The sequence below is a fragment of the Cannabis sativa genome, chromosome 9 (genome assembly GCF_029168945.1).
Source record: "Cannabis sativa cultivar Pink pepper isolate KNU-18-1 chromosome 9, ASM2916894v1, whole genome shotgun sequence".
In the NCBI taxonomy this organism is placed as follows: domain Eukaryota; kingdom Viridiplantae; phylum Streptophyta; class Magnoliopsida; order Rosales; family Cannabaceae; genus Cannabis; species Cannabis sativa.
In genome coordinates, this window is record NC_083609.1 from 14,824,274 (window position 1) to 14,840,512 (window position 16,239).

Consider the following 16,239-nt stretch of genomic DNA (forward strand, 5'->3'; position numbering starts at 1 on the left):
TTCTGACTCAAAAATCACTTCTAATTCAACAAGAAAATATCGAAACTAGTCCCATGACTACCCGAGAACAATTCTATAAGGTCAGAACCTTCATAACTATTCTAATTCACAAAACCCCTATACGAAACCAATTGTTTTTAAACTTAAAACGAAATTAAACCATACCTTAAGCTTCCCTCTTCAAAGATTTGCTATCCTGCTACTACCAGAGCTTAGATCGCTAAGTTTTGGATTGAAAATTGAAGAAAATAGATATAAGGGGAGAAGGTTTTATCGAAGGAGGGAGAACGAGGGTTTCGTTCGTCGTTCGTTCTGTTCTGTTTCACTGATAACTTAATATATATATATATATAAAAGTTAACTTACGTTAACTTATATATAAATAATATTATAATAATATAATAATAATAATAATAATATAATATAATATATTAATAATAATAATAATATAATATAATATATTAATAATAATAATATAATAATATTAATAAAAACTTTATTATTAATAATTATCTTATTATTTCTTAGCCACTAAGAAATCTCTATTTTTAGGGTATTTGGTCAACTTCGAGTACCCTAAAATACCCCAATATTTCTAAAATCAACGTATCCCAATAATCTCATCAATATTTCTAACTAAAACTGTTGTGACATTTTTGGCCTCCAATCGGGTCTCCAGGGTCGCCAAACTTGAAAATATTTTTATTTCACAAATAACTCATATTATATCCACGTATTTCAAATAAATCCTCGTAATTAACAAATTACGCTTATATATCCACTTATTGAGTCTCCGGGGTCGTCGAACCTGAAATATTTTTATTCCACATATAGCTCATATTACATTCACACATGCTATATAAATCTCCGTAATTAACAAATTACGATTATTTACTCACTTATAGCAAAATTTAAATTTTATGCTGAAATAAATTAGTAGGATCATAATCCCACTTATTACCTGATTAATTCATAATATCAATATAAACCCTAATTATTTACCATTTAACTTATCGGGATATTACAACCATCCCCTCCTTATAGAAATTTCGTCCTCGAAATTTATTTAAACAATTCGGGATATTACCCCAATATTTATGATTCTAATTCTCAAATTGCTGCTTCTATCTTACTGTTTTTTTTATAGCACTTTCTTAACTAGTAGAATTGTCTCATTTCATCTTTCTAGTCCAAAACCTGGACAAGATATTTTTCTCATATAATAAATTTGTCTGAAGTTTAACATCGTCACAACTCAGAACATGGGTCGAGTCTGATTCATATTTTCTCAACATGGAGACATGAAACACATTATATACTCCGGACAACGCAGGAGTTAAGGCTAGCTAATAGGCTACCTAGCCTATTTAATCCAGTGAACATGTATATAATAGTTCTCTTGTACCACACTTATTAAGGTACCTAACCAGTGGTACATTTAATTATCACTTTTAAATAAACACCTCATAAGGGAAGATATTATTCTAAGATATTCTAACCTTTATCAAATATGCTCACAGTATATTTCTAATATTCTATTGATCTTCGCAGGTTACCCACCTTTCAAGAATAAAGCATTATACTATTTTCGCTTTAACTTCCATGGTTCTCAATAACCTTCTTTAATTCTTAACATCATAGCCAAAAATATCAACCTTGGAATTTTACAAGATTAGACTATTCCTTTGTATGAATTTTGTATTCTCATTTATAGTATAAATTGTCTACACCGATAGACAACATATTAACTCGTATGTCCAATTGTTACTACTCGTTCAAAATCATAAGATCCCATAGTACATAATTCATAATTATGTCTTTCTATTCCTTCTATGAGATCTCCTAAGGTGATCTTACCGACTTAACTTAGTAACAAGTTAAGTATTCATTTCTGATAGATATTCAATTAGAGCACTTCTTATTTCCACTCACTTACTTGTCTCGATACCTTGTAAATTTACGCTTATTAACACATCACTTCCTCTTAATAATTTCGGAACGACTACCGATTTTGCATCCTAATATGAATCTTTCTAGCGTACTTTGTCCTCACTCATACACTTCCCGGGGTGACTCCCTGAAGGATTTCCCATCTTGAGATTACCCCAACTTAAATATGCTTAACTCCAAAGTATACTCATGGTGGGTTATCAGAAAGTAGATGCTTCTTTGTCGTTCTTAATTGTATTTCTTGCTTTCATTCTTTCATTAATAAAATTCAATTGCTATCACTCCCTTCATAAACCTCTTGCAATTCCTCATCGGTTTTTGTTCACTTAAACTCGAGGAATTCCCATCTTATTGTCAACTTAAATCTTGTTCATCTCCACTTATTTTGACTTGTATCAATTTCCCTTGAATTGACAGAACTTTTAATTAATTTTTTTCCAATCATTTACGATTAACCACCATTATAAAGTAATTTGATTAAACCTATACAGTAGAGGCAACACTGCTCATACTAGGTACCCACAACTAAACTGGAAATACCCATTTCCCGAATTCTCAACTAATAACAATTAATTAAAGATCATTCCTTGATCCTGAAGTTTCTTTTCATCATCACCACTAAGGTTTCACTCCCTGATTCATATGATACCATTGCTTCTCTGCAATCATCACTATCTTCATACTTCGTTAACCACTTTAAAACTTATTCTACACTCAATTATATAACTCGTTGTTTAATAAACAACCTACTTTGTGATCCAACATCCACCAATCACTCAATTACGTGTCTATTAAATTGCATCTCAATTCATAAGCTTTTCTCCATTCTGGGTGAGTATGCCTTTCCATAATTGCACAATAAAGTAATCTTTTTCCAAAATGTCAATGGTCTCCTTATATACCATATTGACTATCCAGTCAATTATAAAGTACTCTCCATCATTACCGTATCACCTTAAGTAATTTAGGTAATCTTCTTTACTTCAGTGATACCACTACTCTTCCTGACGTTCTTTTATACGTTACACACTTTATGCCTCCATTGGGCCCTTACGCCCATAGAATGATGGCTCTTATACATGACTTCATCACTCTAGTTGTTTCTTGGACTGACGACTGGTCCCACGAACCAATCCAAGTGTTTCTAACGTGCTTTGCTCTGACTCGCACGCTTCATGGGAAAATTTCCTAAATGAAACCACCCCAAGTCAAGGACACTCAACCATGGAGTTCCTTCATGCCGAGCTACCAAAACAAGATGCTTCTTGCTAACATAGGTAGTCCAACGACTACATAATCTCAAAATTACTACACAATCATCACCTTCAATTCATCTGGGATTCCAGACAATACTCATAAATTGTCCCACCTTTGGTAACGCTAGATCACTTCTAAACAAAAGATTTTGTTATTTGAATCAATTAGATCGATGCCTCCATTAACTACTCATTTTCTATATTCCACTAGGGAATATCAACAATTTAACTCATATTGTCATCTTTCTAATCTGTCTATCCTGTTAAATGGATTACCATTAAATAACATACATGCACAGTCCATTCAGATTTCTTGATGTCTCTAACTAAATGTACAATGTTTAATATCAATAGTAATTATAATATTGCCCATAAATTCTAACTTGAGTTGGCCGAAGGACCGATATCCCTGTCCCCTTGAGTCATAACCAGCACTTGGGCAAGACCCGTACACTTTTCTCCTTTAACATAAGTCTTTCTTAACTACGTGTAGGTTCTTTTCAGATGACCCGCTACCCCATAAAAAAAAACAAGATATGGCTCTAAATTGGCTCAAATGGCGCCTTTTTGCATCTTGAACACTCAGGATAAGGTCACCATCTCTTATACTCACTTTGACCGCTATCATGGTCACCCTAGAACCTTTCGTTTTATCCCATAATTTGTGGTTCATTTAGTTTTTGCTTCTTGATCTATTAGTAAGGTGGCTTCATATATTCCACCACATCTAGTGGTACAACAGGAAGTCTCGGTAGTATAAGAACAGACACAAGATGAGCCTGCTATCTTTTCAAATCTTAGATTTATTTTTTTCTCCTTGTCGTCTAACCATGTCCTGTATAACAGAATTTACATGTTCCCAGCATTATGGTCATAAATAATTCTCTTCCATATTGTTTGCCCTGAGCCCAAATAGCTCGCTAATCAGACTATTTGATTGCCCTTACTGTATAACTTATCACATATTTAGTCCACGTCTTCTAACTATTTAAAACTCAGACGGATATTAATATCAATATGCATATACCATACACATATTCTTATCAAAATTATCAGTATGTTACTTTTCCCAACATACTTTATAATTGCCTAGAGCGGTAATCCAATAGCAAATAATATAAATACTTACTATATACCATGAGTCGACCTGTCCTCGCAGCAAATGTACATATTCGACCAGTCTTCAGGACCTTTAAAACCATGGCTGCTCTGATACCAAGTTGTAACGCCCTAATCTATAAGGACGCCACGTGTGTGATTTTATAAACTAGTTTAATACTAATAGAATAATTAATTATTAAAAACCGTGATAATATTAAAAACTTGACTAAAATAAAACACTAAAAATGGACATTATAACGGCATAAAAAGTGTGTTCCGGGAATCCCTGTTGTAAAAAGTTTTGCTAAAGAAATATGTACGACAACCATTTAAACATAAAATCAAAATACACAGCAGATACAACCAGTCTAAAACAACTCCTGGCAACTCGGCACGCAGGCCGGCGAGGTCAATATGTACATTCTTTGGAGAAGACTGCCACCTCATGGTTGATCTAGCTTTTCTTTGCCTTTACCTGCACCACATAGCACCCGTGAGTCACAAGGACTCAGCAAGAAAAGTAATAATAACAATCATATAGCTTATTATTCGAATATTGTCATTTATACACAATAAAAATCAAACCATCACACTTTGTTCATAAGATGAAATCCAAATCACTACGGCATACGCCACGAATAAACATTAGTATACAGATATTTGGTAATACAAAACCATTATACCAATAATGGAATTCATATTCATTTAATCATATAAATAATATATATGTTACCTCATAAAGCAACCCTCTTCATGACATCATGTTGCCTAATTAGGCAAGTCGATGCTTTAATCTGATGATCTTGTATTGTATCGCCTAATCAGGCAAGCCCATGCCATAGACTGGCACCCATATGTCGCATAACTGCATCACCTAATCAGGTGAGCCTATGCCCAAAAACCTGCACCCATATATCATACAATTGCATCACCTAATCAGGTGAGCCCGTGCCACAATCGGGCACCAATATATCGCATCGTCTAACTAGACGAGCTCGTACCTACGCCCGGTACTTATCATGTCACTGACGCCTGTACTTACGCCCGATACGTTGCCGGGAAAATCGCATCACCTAATCGGGTGAGCCCGTCACCTACACTCGGTACTCATCATATATCACTAACGCCCGTACTTACGCCCAGTCCGGTACCAGGAAAATTGCATCACCTAATCAGGTGAGCCAACATATCACATGCATAATATTATCACATTATCAATACTCAACCAATCAATCTTTTCAATATATAACAATATTAACTATATCTCAATATTAATCAATTCATAACAATACTAATTGTATTACATACAATGTACTATGCAGTACAATATACTTTTCAATATATAACAATATTAACTATATCTCAATATTGATCAATTCATAACAATACTAACGGTATTACATACAACGTACTATGCAGTACAATATACTTTTCTATATATAACAATATTAACTATATCTCAATATTGATCAATTCATAACAATACTAACGGTATTACATACAACGTACTATGCAGTACAATATACTTTTCTTACCTTTAATCCAGGTTCATACATTTCAATCAATCCAAGTGGAGAACTATCCTCGATGATCCCGGTCCTATGTCACAATAACGATAAACTAATAAGTGTTTATCCTAAAACACTGCTTATATTCACATAAGACAATCTAGGGTTTTCTACCAAACCCCGCGGTATAAATACACTAAAATAAAACTTATATTTCAGCTCTAAAACATACACCATATTGTAGAGCTCGTCTCAAGCTTCGAAACGGTATATAGAATATCCAAAACGGACACCCGAGTCAAAAGTTATGACAAAAATACGATTTCTGATCTCTTAGGAATTTCTATAAGCGTGAAATACGAAAATTTCAATTTTCGCACTCACCGAAACACTACCAAAACTTATCCAAATCACTCCAAACTTCACAGGGTGCATGTATGCCATAAATACTACCATCCTTACGTAACCGAAATAAAAATCGACCCCTTAAATGAAAAACGCCATTAACGTTCGGACTAAGCTTTAAAAAGTTCCAAACTCGATTTCTGACTCAAAAATCACTTCTAATTCAACAAGAAAATATCGAAACTAGTCCCATGACTACCGAGAACAATTCTATAAGGTCGAACCTTCATAACGATTCTAATTCACAAAACCCCTATACGAAACCAATTGTTTTTAAACTTAAAACGAAATTAAACCATACCTTCAGCTTCCCTCTTCAAAGATTTGCTATCTGCTACTACCAGAGCTTAGATCGCTAAGTTTTGGATTGAAAATTGAAGAAAATAGATATAAGGGGAGAAGGTTTTATCGAAGGAGGGAGAACGAGGGTTTCGTTCGTCGTTCGTTCTGTTCTGTTTCACTGATAACTTAATATATATATATATATAAAAGTTAACTTACGTTAACTTATATATAAATAATATTATAATAATATAATAATAATAATAATAATATAATATAATATATTAATAATAATAATAATATAATATAATATATTAATAATAATAATATAATAATATTAATAAAAACTTTATTATTAATAATTATCTTATTATTTCTTAGCCACTAAGAAATCTCTATTTTTAGGGTATTTGGTCAACTTCGAGTACCCTAAAATACCCCAATATTTCTAAAATCAACTTATCCCAATAATCTCATCAATATTTCTAACTAAAACTGTTGTGACATTTTTGGCCTCCAATCGGGTCTCCAGGGTCGCCAAACTTGAAAATATTTTTATTTCACAAATAACTCATATTATATCCACGTATTTCAAATAAATCCTCGTAATTAACAAATTACGCTTATATATCCACTTATTGAGTCTCCGGGGTCGTCGAACCTGAAATATTTTTATTCCACATATAGCTCATATTACATTCACACATGCTATATAAATCTCCGTAATTAACAAATTACGATTATTTACTCACTTATAGCAAAATTTAAATTTTATGCTGAAATAAATTAGTAGGATCATAATCCCACTTATTACCTGATTAATTCATAATATCAATATAAACCCTAATTATTTACCATTTAACTTATCGGGATATTACACTCTCTCTCTCTCTCTCTCTCTCTCTCTCTCTCTCTCTCTCTCTCTCTCTCTCTCTCTCTCTCTCTCTCTCTCTCTCTCTCTCTCTCTCTCTCTTAGTTAAGTAAGAATTTTATTAATACCAAACTACACAATTAATTGGGGAAAACCTCCACCAACATTCCAAAGCAAAGCGAAATGTGTAACCAAAAAGCTCATAAAACATGCTCTCCAAACAGTTAAACAATGACCAAAACCACAGTTTTAGTTTTGGAAGGTATGAATGGATTCATTTTATTAAGTATACAATTACATTGTCTATAATGATTTCTCCTCTAATGACTTCATGCTCCCAAAAGTAATTTCTAGTTCTCCAAACCTCATATACTGTACCAATAAAAGCAATGGAGTAAACAACTTTCTTGAACTTTGACATTTGTTTCTAGTCACCCATCTCATAAGTTGAAACGTATTATAAGCTTTAGTGTTCTAGCCCAAACAATCTTTATTTCTAGCGGAAAAATGGTCACTAAACCAACATCTAAACCATAGGTGCTCAAGGGTTTCATCATGGGAGTCACGCAAAAGAAAAATACTATTTGAAATGATACCATATTTTATTCTCTTAAAAATTAGAGAAGTCTTAAATTCTCACCTATAACAACTTCATTTGTCTTGTTCAAAATTTTAGTAGATATTAATGTTGGAGATCAGTGCAAGTTGATCATATTCAATCCAAGCTCGAAATCAAAGAATTCATACACATAAATAAGAATAGTAGCTCGAGAGAGAATACATCTAAAATTGTGACATTATTTACTCGAGAATTTTTAGTACATTATTACACTACTTGAATGAGAAATGATTAGAGGTATTTATAGGTAGAATACCCCTAGGTACATTACATTAGGACACAATCGAATTAACTAACACAGTTAGTTAACTAATTGTCCGATGACAGAAATAGAAAGTGACAAACTCATGCTAAATTACAAAGGCATAAACATACAACAATTCTCCACCTTGTCTTTGAAATTACAAGACTTAGGCCCCCAATCTACTGTCAATATTTAGTAGGTAGAGACAATGATCAAACTTTGTTGCAGGAAGTGATTTTGTCAACATGTCTGCAGCATTGTCATCTGTCGAAACCTTGATCAAATTCACTGTCACTAGCAAGGATGTCTCTAATGAAGTGTAATCTTACATCGATATGTTTGGTCCTTTCATGGAATACCTGGTTTTTGCTTAAGTGCAAAGCACTCTGGCTGTCACAATGGACCTATATACTCATTTGATCTATTCCCATTTCCCAGGTGATTCCTTTGAGCCATAGGGCCTATTTGACTGTTTTTGTACAGGCTATATATTTAGCCTCTATTGTGGATAATGCAACAACTGCTTGGAGATTTGATTTCCAACTGATTGTGTGTTGATTTAGCTGAAATACATACCCTATTTGAGACCTCCTTATGTCCATATCACCAGCATAATCCGAGCCTACAAATCCAACCACATTGGTGTGTTCTTTACCTTTGTAATAGATTAGACCAACATCTATAGTACCTCTGAGATACCTAAGTATCCATTTTGTAGCATTCCAATGTTCTAGACCATGTTTTCCAATGAATTTGCTTACTCTTACACTATATCATAGGTCTGGTTTTGTACAAACCATAAGATACATGATGCTTCTAACTATGCTAGTGTAAGGAATCTTCTCCATGAAACTAGATTCTTCTTCAGTTGATGTAGATTGTGAGCAAGAAAGTTTAATTTGTTGAGATGAAGGTGTAGAGATTGGTTTTACATCATAAAACCCAAACTTCTTAAGAATTTTAGTGGTGTAGCTTCCCTGGGACAACTTCAACACCCTTTGTTTTCTATTCCTACAGATTTCTATGCCCGAAATTCTCTTTGCTGAGCCAAGGTCCTTCATCACAAATTCTTTGCTCAAAGTTTTCTTCACATTGTCTATCTCACTCATACTCTTGCTTGCTATAAGCATACCATCAACATACAAGAGCAAATAGACACTGACAAAATGTGTATTCTTCACATAGACACAACTGTCATAAGAGCTTCTCTTGAAACCATTTCTAAGTAAAAAGTCATCGAACCTTTTATACCACTGCATGGGTGATTGTTTCAAACCATAGAGAGATCTCTTAAGAAGACATACATGATCCTCCTTGCCCTTTTCTTCAAAGTCTTTTGGTTGTTTCATGAAGATTTGTTCTTCAAGATCACCATGTGAGAAAGCTATTTTGACATCTAATTGCTCCAGTTCAAGATCTTCTAAAGCAACTAAGCTTAACAGCAATCTTATTGAGGTGTGTTTGACCACTGGAGAGAAAATTTCATGATAATCTAATCCTTCCCTTTGAGAAAAACCTCTAGCTACAAGTCTAGCCTTAAATCTTGCACCTTCCACACCTGGTATGCCTTCTTTGTGCTTGTAAACCCGTCTGCATCCAATTACCCCATGGTTTCTTAACTATAATCCAAGTCCCATTTTTCTTGAGAGACAATTTCTTGTCCCATGGCATTGAACCATCTCTTTCTGTCAGCCAAAGCCATTGGTTCTTCATAAGAAATTTATTCTTCATTGTCCAAGCTTAAGATGCTAATGGCATAGAAGACCACATCAGCATATCCAAATTTGTTTGGAGGTCTAATGGCCCTTCTTTTTCTATCTCTAACTAGCTAATACTCCTGAGTGTCATGCTCTTGTTAATCTGGTTCAGAAACAATCTCATCTTCTTGTCCCTCAGGTTCTTCTTTTTGTTCCTCAATCTTTTCTTTAACCTAATCTTGTTCTATTGGCTCCACCTCAAATTAAACTTTTTGATCTGGTTGCTTTTGTATTCTGGTTTCTTGTGTTTTGAATAGATCCTTGTACACAACTTCTTCACCAAACAAAACATCCCTGCCGATGAACATCTTCTGGTGGTTACCCTTTATAATGCTCATCAATTTGTAACCTTTAACTCCTTCAGGATATCCAAGAAAGATACACTTTCAAGATTTAGGTTCAAGTTTGTCTTGCTTTATGTGAGCATAGGCAAGACATGTAAATATTCTCAAATGACTATAGCTAGACAAGTGACCTGACCACACTTTTATATGAGTTTTGAAATTGATTGCAGATGAGGGACATCTGTTAATCAAATAACATGATGTGTTTGCTGCCTCTCTCCAAAAGCTTTTACGCAAACCAGAATAGATCAGCATACATCTCACCCTCTCCAAAATGGTCCTATTCATTCTTTCTGCAAGGCCATTTTGTTGAGGGTTTCTAAGGATTGTTTTGTGCCTACCAATGCATGTTTTCCTGCAATAGTCACTAAACACATTTGCACAGAACTCTAGCCCATTATCTGTCCTCAATTTCTTAATTTTCCTTTCAATTTAACTTTCCAACATTACTCTATGTTCTTTAAACTTTGCAAAGGCATCATTCTTATTTTTGCAAAATATGAATCGAAACAAATCTTGAATAATCATCTAGAAATACCTTGCACAACCTTTGGTTTGTGTTTTTGAGGGACCCCACAAATTTGAGTGAATGTAATCCACTATATTTTTAGTCTTGTGCTTTCCTACTCCAAACTTCAATTTGGTTACCTTCCAAAGTACACAATGCTCACATAGCCCCATTGCATCGATTTTGTCTTTGCCAAAAGCACCATTCTTGCTCAAAACTTTGAGACCACCATAATTAATATGTCCCACCCTTCTATGCCAGATCATAGTTGTTTTATCATCACCTGAGATAGATGCATATGCCTGTGCCTTAACAGTCTTCCCTTGTAGTTCATAGATTCCATTCACAATTATTGCCTTCATGACAAGACTTTCTCCACTCAGAACCATTAACATGCCTTTGTCAACTTTAACAGTACATCCATTTCTATCAAGAATGGCCATAGAGATCAAATTTCTCTTGATTTCTGGTACATGTCAAACCTGCCTTAACTCAGTGTTACTTCCTCCATCTAGCTGCAATTTTATTGTCCCAATTCCAACAATTTTGCATGATCTGTTATCTCCAAGTCTTACAGATCCATGATTGATTTCCTTGTACTCAAAAAAGTGACTCTTGTCTGCACAAATGTGAAAGGAACGTCTGGAGTCAATGATCCAAACATTCTCAGACTTTGATTTAGATATTGCAAGAACACTTGCCCTTTCATAGCCATCAATGTCATCACAATCTGAGACCACATCTGTATTTCCCTCCTTCTTCTGATGATAGCATTTAAGAATTGGACAATCTCTTGTTAGGTCTTGTTGCACAATAAACACTTTCTTTTAAACTTGGTTCTCCCTTTTCCCTTGCCTGAATTATTCTTATCCTTGCTTTCTTTCCTTGTAAACGTTCCTCGAACCAGCAATCCATCTCCACCATTCACATCTGGTTGTTCTGATTTCCTTTTCATCTTCTTAGACATTAATGCACTTTGAACTTCTTCTAATGTCAAGGACTCCCTACCATACATCATGGTATCTACAAAGTGCTCATATCTCTCTGTAGGCAAAGAATTCAGTAAAATTATTGCCTGGTCCTCATCTTCTATCTTGATCCCTATATTCTCTATATCAAGAATTATTTTATTGAAATCATCTAAATGATCTTCAACTGTTTTTCCTAAAATCATTTTAAAAGCATACAATTTTTGCTTCAAGAATAATCGGTTAGCAAGAGATTTCACCAGGTACAAATTCTCTAACTTGAGCCAAATTCCAATAGTTGTAGTCTCCTTTGAAACCTCCCTTAGTACCCGATCTCCCAAGTTGAGAATTATGGCACTGTGTGCCTTCTTGAGTATCTCTGTTCTTTCCTTATCTCACAGAGTAGTAGGAAGCTTCAATTTTCCCAGCAATGCATCTTGCAATCCCTGCTGAACCAGTAGAGCACGCATCTTGACTTGCCATAACCCAAAATCATTATTCCCTATAAACTTTTCAAGATCAAACTTTGCATTCTCCATCTTCTTGGATCAATCTCCTTGAATCTCGCAACCTCTCTCCTTTGATTCTTGGACTCCAAGCTCTGATACCACTTGTTGGAGATCAATGCAAGTTGATCATATTCAGTCCAAGTTCGAAACCAAAAAATTCATACACACAAACAAGAACAGTAGCTTGAGAGAGAATAAATATAAAACTGTAACTTTATTTACTTGGCAATGTTTAGTACATTATTACACTACTTGAATGAGAAATGATTAGAGGTATTTATACGTAGAATACCCCTAGTACATTACATTAGGACACAACTAGATTAACTAACACAGTTAGTAAACTAAATATCCTATGACAGAAATAGAAAGTGACAAACTCAGGCTAAATTGCAAAGGCATAAACATACAACAATTAATAATCAATTTAATCTCATATTTATAAAAGTAAAATATTAAAGCAGCACTTAATTTATCTCCCTGCTCATTTGAAAAATATTAAAATATTATACAATAAGGTGAAAGGCATACCTCTACTTCCAGTCCTCCTTGGTTATTCGTTAGTTGATGTATTAGATGAGGCCTCTAATGACTTAAAAGTTTAAAACTATTATCACAACCATCTTGCAAGAGAGCTTTTGTCTAAAGTTAAGTGCCTATGTGGCAATAGTAGTTCATTTATAATCGGATCAAAAAATTAGTAAAAGCATTGTTTACTTTCTTAATCATTAGTAAAATTAGTAAAAACGAAACAGATTAAGAATAAGAAAAAGAAGCAACAGAAAATAAGGAGAGAGAGAGAGAGAGAGAGAGAGAGAGAGAGAGAGAGCAGGTTATACTGATCCATCCAAACTCGAGGACTGGAGAAGCCACTTATAACCAATATTGTTTCAAAAATTTATTGGTTTAGGTGGGAGGTATAATAGATCAAATATTATGCACACTAATATTTTGAAACAAATATATTCACATTATCAAGATAAATACCACATTTTAGAAAAAGATGTGGACGAAGCCAGGACATGAGGCAGAGGGAGATGTGGACAATTGAGAATGGCTAGCATCAGGCTTGGTCATGGCTGCTCGATGGAGAAGAGAGAAAGACTGGTGTGGAGCTGGGCGGAAGAGAAAGAGAGGTTTCAAGTGTTAAAGAAAATGAAGCAGAGGAGTACACATGAGACTACTGTACTCTGCACTGCAGAGAATTCACTACTAGGCTATCCTAAGAATCAAGAAAAGATCCTTTCAATCTTTTTTGTTATAGCAGTGGTCTAGCCAATGCACAAGTGTCACAATGCCATTTACTGCTGCTGAATTCAAGAAAGATTTTTACCGTTATATGCCAATCATTGTATTTGAAAAGATTCTCTTTTACTTATAATTTTGCCAGCTGTAATGAGCAAATTGCTCACGTTTTGTAATTGGCCACTGGCCATCTTTTTCTATATAAAGAAAACCAAATCTCAGCATTCATTAAGCTGAGAAAATCAATTCACATTATTACCATATTTTCACTTGGTATCAGAGCCAAGATGTCAACCAACAGTCAGGCGCAATCAAATGCAGGAAATCCTGCTGTTACTGCTGCAATCTCCACAAATGCTGGAGCCGGTTCCAGCAATACCCAGCTCCATGTCCCACACCATTTCAGCACTCTAAACCAGCCATTTTCTTTAAAGCTTGACATGAACAACTACAGTTTGTGGAAGACAATGGTCTCCACCATAGTAAGGGGTCATCGTCTTGACGGTTTTCTAAATGGTTCTAATGTTTGTCCCTCTGAATATGTCTCTACAGGTCCCACTGAAGATGGTTCCGAAGTTATCACCACACTCAATCCTGAGTATGCGAACTGGATTGTTAATGACCAGTTACTCATGGGGTGGTTGTACAGCTCTATGACTGAAACAATAGCCACTGAGGTGATGGGATCAACAAGTGCATCAGGTTTATGGAGTGCCCTGGAACAGCTCTATGGTGCACATTCGAAATCCAAAATGGATGATACGCGAACTCTCATACAGACAACAAAGAAAGGAAACACCTCCATGATCGATTATCTCAGGCAAAAGAAAAGTTGGGCAGATTCTCTGGCCCTTGCAGGAGAGCCATATCCTGAAGCTCAACTGGTAACAAATGTCCTTTCTGGTCTTGATATTAACTACCTAACCATTGTTCTGTAAATTGAAGCTCGTGCAAAAACCAACTGGCAAGAACTTCAGGAGCTGCTTCTTAGTTTTGACAGCAAAGTGGAAAGACTGCAAGGAGGTTCATCTCTAAATAAAAACCACACAACTTTCTCTGATCCTCATGCCAACTATGCACATCGACCCACCCAAGGAGGCAAAGGCAGAGGTAATAGCAACAACAATGGAGGGAGACACTTCAACAGAGGAGGTGGAGGTAGATCTCGTGGTCGAGGAAGAACCAACAACTCTAAACCTACATGCCAAGTGTGTGGGAAATATGGCCACTCAGCTGCCATTTGTTATAACCGATTCGATGACAGCTTTATGGGGTCTGATCCACACTCCTCAAACCAGAACAAAACCAACCAAAACACTATCAACCCTTCGGCTTTCATTGCAACACCTGAGATACTTGACAGTGAGGCTTGGTTTGCAGATAGTTGTGCAAGTAATCACATCACAGCTGATCCATCTGTAATACCCCAGAAGCAGGAATATGGTGGTAAGGAGAAAGTGAATAGGAAATGGTGATAAACTTGTCATTTCTCACTTTCGGAATGGCAAGTTATGCACTAAAACAGGACAATATCTTAAACTAAATGAAATGTTACTTGTTCCTACTATTGCTAAAAATCTTCTTAGTGTTTCTAAACTGACGACCGATAATGATGTGATTATTGAATTCCATTCCAATTTTTGTTTTGTGAAGGACAAAGCAACAAGGAGGGTTCTACTTCAAGGGATGCTTAAGGATGGACTTTATCAACTTCAAGTGCCTCAAAACAAGTCAGCCTATTTCAGTTTTTTATCACCTAAGTCTACTGGTTTTAAGTACAATCATTTTATTGGTTTAGCTTTTAAAACCAGGTCTCATGTAAATCAGTCTAAAACTTATAAGTTTGTCATTTCCACAAAAGATGTTTGGCATAGGAGACTAGGCCATCCATCCTCTAGAGTTTTACATCAAGTTTTAAGTACATGCAATGTTAAATTTTCTAAGAATGAAGTTGATCATTTTTGTGATGCATGTCAATATGGCAAATCTCACTCTCTTCCTTTTAAGCATTCCAACAGTAGGGCTTTGAAAGTTTAAGATTTAGTGCATACTGATTTATGGGGACCCTCTCCCATCACATCCAACGATGGCTTTAAATATTACATTCACTTTGTTGATGATTGCACTAGATACACATGGATATATCCATTGAAAAATAAATCTGAAGCTTGTGATGCTTTTCTTGCTTTTAAATCCTTGGCTGAAAATCAATTTAAAAGGAAAATTAAGGGACTTAGGACAGATAATGGGGGAGAGTATCAAGTGTTGTCATATTTTGTTGTCACTCATGGCATTAATTTCCATCACTCATGTCCTCACACCTCTTCCCAAAATGGGAGAGCTGAAAGAAAACATAGGCATATAGTAGAAATGGGGTTAACTTTGTTAGCTCAATCTAGCATGCCACTTAAATATTGGTGGGATGCATTCTCAACTGTTGTCTATTTAATTAATAGACTTCCCACACCTGTCCTTGATCACAAGACACCATTCGAATTACTTTACAAAAAAATACCCGATTACAAGTTTCTTAAAACCTTTGGTGTTGCTTGTTTTCCTTGCCTAAGACCTTATCAAGCACATAAGTTTCAATTTCATTCCACCAAATGTGTGAACCTTGGCTATAGTGATTCACACAAAGGGTATAAATGTCTAAGTCCTACCGGTCGTAT